Here is a 13,313-nt window from a genome sequence, read left to right as displayed (position 1 = left end):
ATCACTCTCCTTCTTGGTCAAATAGTCCTTACACAGCCTGGTGGTGTGTTCTGGGTCAATGTCCTGTTGGAAAACTATTGATAGTCCCACTAAGCGCAAACCAGATGGGATGACGTATTGCTGCAGAATGCTGTGGTAGCAATGCTGGTTAAGTGTGCCTTGAATTCTAAATAAATCACCACACATGCAGAGATCATCCGTTCACCTACTCTGCGTCTCACAAAGACACAGCGGTTGGAACCAAAAATCTCAAATTTGGACTCATCAGACCAAAGGACAAATTTTCACCAGTCTAATGTCCATTGCTTGTGTTTCTTGGCCCAAGCAAGTCTCTTCTTAATCTTGGTGTCCTTTAGTAGTGGTTTCTTTGCAGCAATTTGACCATGAAGGCCTGATTCACGCAGTCTCTTCTGAAAAGTTGATGTTGAGATGTGTCTGTTACTTGAACTCTGTGAAACATTTATTTGGTCTGCAATCTGAGGTGCAGGTAACTCTAATGAACTTATCCTCTGCAGCAGAGGTAACTATGGGTCTTCCGTTCCTGTGGCGGTCCTCATGAGAGCCAGTTTCATCATAGCGCTTGATGGTTTTTGTGACTGCACTTGAAGAAACGTTCAAAGTTCATGGAATTTTTCCCATTGACTGACCTTCATGTCTTAAAGTAATGATGTACTGTCATTTCTCTTTGCTTATTTGAGCTGTTTTTTTTCTTGCCATAATATGTATTTGGTCTTTTACCAAATAGGGCTATCTTCTGTATACCACCGCTACCTTGTCACAACACAACTGATTGGCTCAAATGCATTAACAAGAAAATTAATTCCACAAATTACCTTTTAACAAGCCACACCTGTTCATTTAAATGCATTTTGTATTTATTTTTATTTAACCTTTATTTAACTAGGCAAGTCAGTTAAATATGCTTACTTAAAATTACGGCTTATGCAGTGCCTTAGACCGCTGCGCCACTCGGGAGCCCCGGTGATTACTGTACCTCATGAAGCTGGTTGAGAGAATGCCAAGAGTGTGCAAAGCTGTCATCAAGGCAAAGGGTGGCAACTTTGAAGAATTTTAAATATAACATCTATTTTGATATTTTTTGTTTTGATGTCTTCACTATTGTACAATGTAGAAAATAGTAAAAATAAAGAAAAACCCTTGAATGAGTAGGTGTGTCAACTTTTGACTGGTACTGTAGAGGTGACGAGATTGGACTGTAGAGTTCTAAAGATTCCAGAAGTGACGAGATCGGACAGAAGAGTTCTTAAAGATTCCAGAAGTGACGAGATTGGACTGTAGAGTTCTAAAGATTCCAGAAGTGACAAAATTGGACTGTAGAGTTCTAAAGATTCCAGGAGTGACAAGATCGGACAGAAGAGTTCTAAAGTTGGACTTTTCAGGAAGTACATTAGTTAGCTAGAACAGTGCAGAGGAAACCCTACCCCTCATAGACACACAGCAGAATGAGAAGGACAATACCCTCCTTCCCCTCTTACCTCGTTCTGGCTCCAGGAGAGAGAGACATGCTGTTAAAAATACACTGTTATTTTCAATCAAGGACACACAACATACAATTAGGTCATTTCATACTGGACATAACAATGTCTTCTCTCAAGATTATTTTGTTAAGTCCCCTTTGTTTTCATGTCTTCATCATTGACTTCTATTTTAGGATAATATGATGATTTCACTTGCCTGAGGTCATTCATTATCCACCTACAAAACATTCTCAGTCCACTCCTTATAAGTGTATGTGGAATAAGTACTAACTAAGTGCACGGTAATGTGGTTCACTAGCCTGGTCCCATTCTGCATAGCAGAATGTATAGCCAACCCTTCTATTGTTGTCATCAATCAAATCAATCAAATTTATTTTTATATAGCCCTTCGTACATCAGCTGATATCTCAAAGTGCTGTACAGAAACCCAGCCTAAAACCCCAAACAGCAAGCAAAGCATGTGAAAGAAGCACGGTGGCTAGGAAAAACTCCCTAGGAAAAACTCCCTAGAAAGGCCAAAAACCTAGGAAGAAACCTAGAGAGGAACCAGGCTATGAGGGGTGGCCAGTCCTCTTCTGGCTGTGCAGGGTGGATATTATAACAGAACATGGTCAAGATGTTAAAATGTTAAAATGTTCATAAATGACCAGCATGGTCAAATAATAATAATCATAGTAGTTGTCGAGGGTGCAACAAGCACGTCCGGTGAACAGGTCAGGGTTCCATAGCCGCAGGCAGAACAGTTGAAACTGGAGCAGCAGCACGGCCAGGTGGACTGGGGACAGCAAGGAGTCATCATACCAGGTAGTCCTGAGGCATGGTCCTAGGGCTCAGGTCCTCCGAGAGAAAGACAGAAAGAGAGAAAGAGAGAATTAGAGAGAGCATATTTAAATTCACACAGGACACCGGATAAGACAAGAGAAATACTCCAGATGTAACAGACTGACCCTAGCCCCCCGACACATAAACTACTGCAGCATAAATACTGGAGGCTGAGACAGGAGGGATCAGAAGACACTGTGGCCCCATCCGATGATACCCCCGGACAGGGCCAAACAGGCAGGATATAACCCCACCCACTTTGCCAAAGCACAGCCCCCACACCACTAGAGGGATGTCTCCAACCACCAACTTACCGTCCTAAGACAAGGCCGAGTATAGCCCACAACGATCTCCGCCATGGCACAACCCAAGGGGGGGCGCCAACCCAGACAGGAAGACCACGTCAGTGACTCAACCCACTCAAGTGACGCACCCCTCCCATGGACGGCATGGAAGAACACCAGTAAGCCAGTGACTCAGCCCCTGTAAAAGGGTTAGAGGCAGAGAATCCCAGTGGAAAGAGGGGAACCGGCAAGGCAGAGACAGCAAGGGCGGTTCGTTGCTCCAGCCTTTCCGTTCACCTTCACACTCCTGGGCCAGACTATACTTAATCATAGGACCTACTGAAGAGATAAGTCTTCAGTAAAGACTTAAAGGTTGAGACTGAGTCTGCGTCTCTCACATTGGTAGGCAGACCATTCCATAAAAATGGAGCTCTATAGGAGAAAGCCCTACCTCCAGCCGTTTGCTTAGAAATTCTAGGGACAATTAGGAGGCCTGCGTCTTGTGACCGTAGCGTACGTGTAGGTATGTACGGCAGGACCAAATCGGAAAGATAGGTAGGAGCAAGCCCATGTAATGCTTTGTAGGTTAGCAGTAAAACCTTGAAATCAGCCCTTGCCTTAACAGGAAGCCAGTGTAGGGAGGCTAGCACTGGAGTAATGTGATCAAATTTTTTGGTTCTAGTCAGGATTCTAGCAGCCGTATTTAGCACTAACTGAAGTTTATTTAGTGCTTTATCCGGGTGGTCCCGTGTGGCTCAGTTGGTAGAGCATGGTGTTTGCAACGCCAGTGTTGTGGGTTCGATTCCCACGGGGGACCAGTACGGGGGGGAAGAAATGTATGCATTCACTACTGTAAGTCGCTCTGGATAAGAGCGTCTGCTAAATGACTAAAATGTTTAAAAAAAAAAAATGTTAAAAATGTAACCGGAAAGTAGAGCATTGCAGTAGTCCAGCCTAGAAGTAACAAAAGCATGGATTAATTTTTCTGCGTCATTTTTGGACAGAAAGTTTCTGATTTTTGCAATGTTACGTAGATGGAAAAAATCTGTCCTTGAAACAGTCTTGATATGTTCTTCAAAAGAGAGATCAGGGTCCAGAGTAACGCCGAGGTCCTTCACAGTTTTATTTGAGACGACTGTACAACCATCCAGATTAATTGTCAGATTCAACAGAAGATCTCTTTGTTTCTTGGGACCTAGAACAAGCATCTCTGGTTTGTCCGAGTTTAAAAGTAGAAAGTTTCCAGCCATCCAATTCTTTATGACATATGATGCAAGCTGCATCGCATTAAACCTTTATCTTACTTTACATTAGTCTTTCCCAACCCTGGTCATCCTGTACCCTTAACAGTACACATGTTTATTGGGACCCTGGACAAGCACACCTGATTCAACTGATCCTCAAGCCCTGAATGAGGTGTGTTTGTCCAGGGCTACAACAACAATGTGTACTGTTGGGGATACTGGAGGACTGGAGTTGGGTTGTTGGGGGTACTGGAGGACTGGAGTTGGGTTGTTGGGGGTACTGGAGGACCAGGGTTGGGTTGTTGGGGGTACTGGAGGACCAGGGTTGGGAAACACTGTTGGGGGTACTGGAGGGCTGGAGTTGGGTTGTTGGTGGTAATGGAGGACTGGAGTTGGGTTGTTGGGGGTACTGGAGGACCAGGGTTGGGAAACACTGTTGGGGGTACTGGAGGACTGGAGTTGGGTTGTTAGGGGTACTGGAGGACCAGGACCAGACTTGCTCTACATGACAATTATTGTACATTGATGTGCGTACAGTCTGTTAAATAGGTCTCAAGTCGTGTATCTGTCACGCCCTGACCTGAGAGAGACGGTTTATTTCTCTAGGTTGTTAGATCAGGGTGGGCATTCTATGGTTTATATTTCTTTGTGTTGAGCCGAGTATGGCTCCTAATCAGAGGCAGCTGTCTATCGTTGTCTCTGATTAGGAATCATACTTAGCCAGCCCTTTTTTCCACCTTTAGTTGTGGGCTCTTGTTTTTGGGTTGTGCCTGTGAGCACACCATTACTTCACGTTTCGTTTGCGTCTGTATTTGTTTTGGTGACTTTCATTTATTAAAACATGTGGAACTCTACGCACGCTGCACCTTGGTCTACTCCTTTTGACGATCGTGACAGTATCGGTGAAAAACACTTGCTTTAAAGCCTCAGTGCAGTCAAAAATGTGATTTCCTGTGATTTATATATATTTCCACACTATGAGGTTGGAATAATACTGTGAAATTGTGAAAATTATGATAATGCCCTTTTAGTGTACAGACTGACCTGTTTTGGTGGGATGGAGTTTTGGCCTGCTTGGGGACATTACCAGTCAGTACATTTGTTAATAAACCAATAAGAAAGAGTTCCAAATCTCTCTGCCAATAACAAAATTCTTCATTGAGAAATAAGCTACTTTTGTTTCTTTTTGACCGTTTTAATTGAAAACAATCACAGTAAGGTGCTTAGTTGTTACCCAGAAATTATTTGATATTGAGATAAAAATGGCTGCATTGGACCTTTTTAATGGAAAAATACTTTGTTAAAAATGTCAGAGGCTTAGAGTTCCGTTGTTTAAATTCAGAAGAAATGCTAACGTCATAATTATAAATATAAATAATACATATTTGTCAGCATGTACAGCCACACAATTTTTTGCAAGATTTTTTTACAAAAGAGTGAAACAGCATACACGTGAGTGACAATTGACATGCCTTGACTTAGTTAGTATAAGGTGAATGGAAAATCATGTTGCACAACATCCAGAGCACTAAACCTAGAACTAAATCACTTCTTGTTTTTGTCATGAGGTGCTTATAAATGCTTATAAGGGTTTATAAATACCTTATATTTTCTACAACACATCAACTCTTCAGTCAACCAGATAGCCAGACAATTACACCAGTTGAAAAAACGTCACTTTAGTTTAGTTTAATAATTTTAAGGCTCATCGTCCATGTGAGGACTATTCCTACCCTTTATCTGTTATCTGTCTCTGTCAGCTGTTAAGATTAGTTTATCACTGAACAGGCCTTTCAAGGTAGCGACTACAGAGGTCAACACTATGTTAACTGCTGCGGAGCAACAAAATACGTTGATTGACAAAATATTGGCGAGAGCACAAAGGAAATAGCATGCCAAATATGTCTTGTGCTGCGTTGTCATTTTCTGTGTATCTGACTACTTAGGAAAGACATTAAACTGATCTGTAGAAGACACAATGTATTGTAAGACCAAATATACACTGTCAGTTGTCCAACTGAAAGCATTCAACCAAAATGTGTGTTCCGCATTTAACGCAACCCCTCTGAATCAGAGAGGTGCGGAGGGCTTTCTTGATCCACGGCCACGTCATTGGCTCCCGGGGGTTACTCTCTGCCATACACCCATTAGTCAATGATCTAAATTGAAACACGTCGTCCTCGTTTGCACTTTATCTCACTAGTAAAATGTTTCCGCCAGATGGTTGTTGTGTGCAGGACAGGACAGGTGGTATGATTTGGTAAAAGGGTGCAGGCAGGTGATGACATCTATTTTGGGAAACAAGCCTAGTCCAGGCTATTTAGAGTCATTGGTGATTGGTCATTGGTGTGTGTAGGCAAGTGACTTAAAAAACGTTTTTTTATCAAGAGGACAACCAGATATCTGAGTCATAGTAAGTACCATTTTCCTCAATAAAGCAGCCATTAGGTGATGGCCTCTATCTTAAGAACCTGTATAGTGCTTCATAGTGTTATTTGGTATGTCAACCCACCTGCAGCAGGTTGTTATTGCTTGTCTATATCTCCATGTGAAGGGAGGATGAAATGGTGCTGTTATCAGCTATAAAACTTAGGCCTGGCTTAGGACAGCTTAGCAGAGCAGAGACACATCCAACATTAACCATTAGTCCAAATGTAGCCTATGTCAACATCGTTCTAGCTACGTAACTGAAGTTACAAAAGATTCATTATTTCACTGGAACAAAATTCAAACAAGCCTTCACAAAAGATCAATGCACTACACCTTCACCAAACACTTTAGCCACTAATTCATCCATTTTATATGATTTATGATGGTAAACTATTCGGCTCAACCTTGTGAAAGTTTTTCAGGTTTTTGTCTTGGTCTCATCATTAGAGTGATAAATACTGAGGCTGTCTGATTGAGATGGTAATTTTGGCTCCATGCTCTGTGAGGAAGCTAGGGTTCAGACTTTGGTGTCTGTCTACCCGACCTGGGTTCAAATACTATTTCAAATCTTTCTATTACTTTTAGCATTTGCTGTAGCCTGCCTGGATTGTTAGATTGGCAGGGTGTGTAGTTTGGAGACTATTCTATTTGTTCCATTTGGCCAGGCAAGCTCAATCGAGCACAGACAAAGTATTTAAAAATACATTTGAATACTGTTTGAACCCAAGTCTGATAGCTATATCAGCCAGGACAGAAAGGAAATCGGGAGAGTCCCTGTGACCTTACATATAGGAAATACTTTTGTAGTATAGCCCAAATAGCCACAGGTGGTTTCTGTTAGGCTGAGGAGGTAAAGAGAGACAAGGAAGGGGGATTGTGAGCCTAGTTAACCCCTAGCTGCCAAACTGGGTGGGCTGCTGGTTGACATAGAGCAGTAGACCCTCATAGACCCCCCTCTCTATCCCTTCCATGCAGGGGAGCTGGGTAACAAGGGCCCAGGAGATCAAGAGGGCCCAGGACACAGTTCATAGGTCAATACACAGTTCAAAGGTCAATGCTGTAAAGGCTGATCTTAGATGACAACCCCCTAGGAATTCTCACGGACTGCTCTGGGAAGGGTCGGGAGAGTCCTGGAAAATCAGTGGAGAATTAATGTTGGCCTTCCAGGTGAAAGGTCAAATATGGGGAGGTCAGGAAGAAGTGGTGCAGAGAGCCGGTTGCCCAGGAAGAAAAGGGCGTATAGAACCTGTTGCCCAGGAAGAAGGGGTGTATAGAATCAGTTGGAGACCCATTAATTTTGAAATCAACTGGATCTGAACTGGTAGAAAGAGAGGCTGGTAGGAAGATGAATGAAAGATCCAGAAGCTGAAAGACTCTACCAATGGGGTGCGGCTACAATCATTCATTCATTCATTTATTTTAGTCTTTGATTTTGTGCATAACTCGGTCAGTATATCATGATCAAGAAGTGCAATGTTACTTCAAACGGATTAATGACAGTCACAACTTATACTATATATAGTCAATGATGAGTTTGAGAATGTTTCCCATGCAGAGTGTGGACTTTATGAATGGGCTAGCTCAACTGCCCTCCTCCATACAACACAGGTCTCACCCGTTCATTCACAAATATTGACTAAACGTCACATGACGGCAGTAGTGCAGGGGTGACCATCCTAGTCAAATAAAGATCAAACAAAGGTATGTACAGATGTAGGATCTTAATTTGAATTGAAATGTCCTGCAAAGCAGGAACTGTAAAGATTGTAGTGTATTTGAGGCTTGAAAAGGCTTCTGAAGTTTGTAATTTCTACTTTGAAATGTCAGACTTGATTTGCCCTAATGAAAAATGTATCAACCTCTACAAAAATGTATATCAATTATAATCAACATAATAATTCACATTCCCTGTTGCTGCAGGATTATTTTCATCCTGTAGCAAAGTGGCTCATATTAAGATCCTACATCTGTAGCAAAAGATGAAAGACTCATTCAGTTCAGGGAGACTATACTAATATTCTACTGGGGCAGTTTTTCTGTTCTGTCGAGTGTGAGGAATGTGTCATGTTGTTTCCTAACCCCGCAGTACAAACAACAGGAGGCACACCTTGCTTCAGTACAGGACAGGCAGGACTGGTGGTGCTCATTAAGGTCTATCATTACTGCATTTGATGATTCATCGATGTGAAACAATAAGGGTATAGTTCATTCATTCAGTCTCTGAAATAATGCAGGAGACATGAAGATAGGCATTAGCGTATACTCTGAAGACGTATTTATTTTTATGTCCAGAACCACATTTTCGCCAGCCCACCTCCCTTCTCCTTTAAAAACAAGGACTCCTTAGCTCTGGTCTTACAGTGGCCATGTTGGCCAGCCCACCTCCCTTCTCCTTTAAAAACAAGGACTCCTTAGCTCTGGTCTTACAGTGGCCGTGTTGGCCAGCCCACCTCCCTTCTCCTTTAAAAACAAGGACTCCTAGCTCTGGTCTTACAGTTGCCGTGTTGGCCAGCCCACCTCCCTTCTCCTTTAAAAACAAGGACTCCTTAGCTCTGGTCTTACAGTGGCCGTGTTGGCCAGCCCACCTCCCTTCTCCTTTAAAAACAAGGACTCCTTAGCTCTGGTCTTACAGTGGCCGTGTTGGCCAGCCCACCTCCCTTCTCCTTTAAAAACAAGGACTCCTAGCTCTGGTCCTACAGTGACCATGTTGGCCAGCCCACCTCCCTTCTCCTTTAAAAACAAGGACTCCTAGCTCTGGTCTTACAGTGGCCGTGTTGGCCAGCCCACCTCCCTTCTCCTTTAAAAACAAGGACTCCTTAGCTCTGGTCTTACAGTGGCCGTGTTGGCCAGCCCACCTCCCTTCTCCTTTAAAAACAAGAACTCCTTAGCTCTGGTCCTACAGTGACCGTGTTGGCCAGCCCACCTCCCTTCTCCTTTAAAAACAAGGACTCCTAGCTCTGGTCCTACAGTGACCATGTTGGCCAGCCCACCTCCCTTCTACTTTAAAAACAAGGACTCCTTAGATGAAGTGGAACGCAACTAGTGAGGCAGAACGTCACTTCCCCCTCCATCCATCTATCTAGGTTGTGTTAGACTTCATCCAGCCTCATCCCAGTGAAAGACTGGCCAAACCAGTAAGAAAATCAACAAGTGGAGTGTCACATGAAACAGGGTTATAGGTCAGCGCACACACCCAGCCATGCACACACCTACCCATGCATGCACGAGCGTGCACGCACACACACACACACACACACACACACACACACACCACACACACACACACACGCTCCATCCTGCTATTCCACTCTGAAGGGATCCATCTTCTCCAACAGGAAATACTTTGTTTCATTATGGCAGCCAGGACAGGCATCCCAAATGGCACCCTACTCCCTATGGAGCGGTGCCACTTTTGACCACTGCCCATAGGGCTATAATAAAAGTAGTGCACTACTGTATCTAGGGAATAGGGTATCATTTGGAATGCAAACTAAATGGCAAATAAGGGGCCCATGCAGGCAGGCTCAAAGACTTTCCATATGGAAACCTGTATGCTTCGTCTAGGCTGGGCTGAGGAATCCCCCTTGCAACCAAAGAGCTACTGCCGACTGGTAACATTTTCCATATTTTAGCTGTGTGGCGTTTTGCGTAGTATATGCTTTCAACTCTGACGCTGAATAATGTAGGTATTGTAAAGTACCTGTATGTGCTCAGTACTATCTGGCTAAACACACCTACAGCACACACTGCCATTCAAGTGGGACAAAAACAGATTAGAGAGTAGAGAGCTCTGAAGAAAACAACAGACTGCATAAGCTACTGAAACAGCTTGCAGTGTCTGTTCCAGGGGGGCATACTGTTCCAGCTCCATTCTGCTTTGTTCTTGAGAAAGCAGCATAGTTATCAAGATCTTGAGGGTGGTGTGTAGTTTCACTAACCCTTTCCTTCCTATCTCAAACCTTCTTGCCCCCTGACCTGTTTAGATATGTGACAGAGCACTGAGCAGGCTGTGGTGACTGCTACTAATGAGAGGTTAGAGATCCTGGCCTGTTTAGATATGTGACAGAGCACTGAGCAGGCTGTGGTGACTGCTACTAATGAGAGGTTAGAGATCCTGGCCTGTTTAGATATGTGACAGAGCACTGAGCAGGCTGTGGTGACTGCTACTAATGAGAGGTTAGAGATCCTGGCCTGTTTAGATATGTGACAGAGCACTGAGCAGGCTGTGGTGACTGCTACTAATGAGAGGTTAGAGATCCTGGCCTGTTTAGATATGTGACAGAGCACTGAGCAGGCTGTGGTGACTGCTACTAATGAGAGGTTAGAGATCCTGGCCTGTTTAGATATGTGACAGAGCACTGAGCAGGCTGTGGTGACTGCTACTAATGAGAGGTTAGAGATCCTGGCCTGTTTAGATATGTGACAGAGCACTGAGCAGGCTGTGGTGACTGGTACTAATGAGAGGTTAGAGATCCTGGCCTGTTTAGATATGTGACTGAGCACTGAGCAGGCTGTGGTGACTGCTACTAATGAGAGGTTAGAGATCCTGGCCTGTTTAGATATGTGACAGAGCACTGAGCAGGCTGTGGTGACTGCTACTAATGAGAGGTTAGAGATCCTCTTTCGTCTCTCAATTTGCAAGAGCCTGAATGTATCTCACCGGAGAAGCATCCGAGCAGGCGAAACAGCGGCCCTCTGTCTCTGTATGTGTAGGCTATCTACCTGATGCTGTCTGGTCAAAAAGACTATAACACTGTTGCCGCCCATAGCATTGAATGCAAGGGAAGCCAGGGAGCATTTGGCCTCCCTTGATAAAAAAAAGTATAAAATAATAGCCAATCAGCATTGAGCTAAACTGAGTGAGCCAGTTTGGAAGCCAGTTTGGAATTGGCTTCACTCCAATCACATCTAGAACAATACGTTATTGACAGAAACAACTTGAATTGTTGCATCTCATTGTGTTGTTGTCCTCCGGTGGCTAGCTAGCAAGCAAAAATTGTCCCTTTCCTAAATTAGCCATGGATGAAGATATGGATTTGGACTTATGGTTTTGCATAATTCTCCATACTGGCCAATGATTATAATGGCAATTCTGATCCAACCATATATTCATACATTGTTGTGCCCCTGGCCTGAGAGGATGGTAGTCCAATATGTAGCTAGAGTAAAAGGATAATGTTAACTAGCTAACGTTGCCCATGAAATAAAGTTAGGTTAGCGAGCAAGCATTTAGCCAGCTAGCCTAGGACAACAAAAAATAAAAGCGTATACTGTATGACAGAGTCATAGATCGTTTCATTGGGCCAGTTACCGAAAGGTTGCTAGATCGAATCCCCGAGCTGACAAGGTAAAAGTCTGTCAATCTGCCCCTGAACAAGGCACTTTACACACTGTTCCTAAGCCGTCATTGTAAATAAGAATGTGTTCGTAACTGACTTGCCTAGTTGAATAAAGGTAAAATAAAGAAATGTAAATTACTTTTGCAAGGTTAGCCCCATTGGGCCTGAGGCTGCAGCCGATATCAATATGGGGAACTCTCAGAGTAACCAATGATGGAATGTTATAAACTGACCTACATAGGCTTTTGTTGCTATTGTGCAACAGCCCAAGCCCTCGCGTGATTTGAAAACCGAAGCGGTATTCAGGGTGCAGGGTGGGAGGTAGCAGATAGTTCATGTCTGCCTCATGTCCCCCTCATCATATAGCTTTGTTGATTGGAGTTCTCATGAGACAAAGAGGCACACACACGGCAGTCTCCTCTTATCCAGACATCCCAGTCAGACAGACATCATACATACGCACCAGTCAGAGTCATATCTATTCACACAGATTGATTTTGTTGAAGCATTCTTGGGTTTGCACACTGGTAGCTGTGAAATACTGTATACTATAATACTGCCATACTGGTAGTTGACAAATACTGTACTATAATACTGCTATACTCTACTGGTAGTTGACAAATACTGTATACTATAATATTGCTATACTGGTATAATGATGGCACTGGAGGAGATGACTGCTGTTTTACGGGCTCCTAACCAATTGTGCTATTGTTTGTGTTTTTTTCGTGTTATTTGTAACGTATCTTTTACATAAAGTTTCTGCCACCGTCTCTTATGACCGAAAAGAGCTTCTGGATATCAGAACAGTGATTATTCACCTCGTACTGGACTAAGATCTTATGTTTAATGAGTCAGATGCAAAGGATTTACTTCAGACACCAGACAAGGCCCAAATCCCTGTCATTCGCATGAAGAAGAGACGGAGATAGAGGGGACGTAGGTCAGGTGCCTTGTAAGAATCCGACGCCGAGTGGATAATCTTCGGATAATAAACTGGATGAGCTCCGATCAAGACTATCCTACCAACAAGACATTAAAAACTGTAATATCATATGTTTCACCGAGTCGTGGCTGAACTATGACATGGATGACATACAGCTGGCTGGGTTTTCTGTCCATCGTCAAGACAGAACAGCTGCCTCCGGTAAGACAAGGGGTGGTGGTCTGTGTCTATTTGTAAATAACAGCTGGTGCACGAAATCTAATATTAAGGAAGTCTTGAGGTTTTGCTTGCCTGAGGTAGAGTATCACGTGATAAGCTGTAGATAACACTATTTACCATAGAGTTTTTATCTATATTTTTCATAGCTGTCTATTTACCACCACAAACCGATGCTGGCACTAAGACCTCTCTCAACCAACTCTATAAGGCCATAAGCAAACAAGAAAATGCTCATCCAGAGGCGGCTCTCCTAGTGGCCGGGGACTTTGATGCAAGGAAACTTAAATCCGTTTTACCTCATTTCTACCAGCATATCACATGTGCAACCAGAGGGGGAAAAACTCTCAACCACCTTTACTCCACACACAGAGACGCATACAAAGCTTTCACTCGCCCTCCATTTGGCAAATCTGACCATTACTCTATCCTCCTGATTTCTGCTTACAAGCAAAATTTCAAGCAGGAAGTACCAGTGACTCGCTCAATATGGAAGTGGTCAGATGACGCAGATGCTAAGCTACAGGACTGTT

This window comes from Salmo salar, chromosome 10 (assembly GCF_965601325.2).
Source record: "Salmo salar chromosome 10, fSalSal1, whole genome shotgun sequence".
In the NCBI taxonomy this organism is placed as follows: domain Eukaryota; kingdom Metazoa; phylum Chordata; class Actinopteri; order Salmoniformes; family Salmonidae; genus Salmo; species Salmo salar.
The sequence above is the reverse complement of the archived record's forward strand: the minus strand, read 5'-3'. Positions refer to the sequence as shown.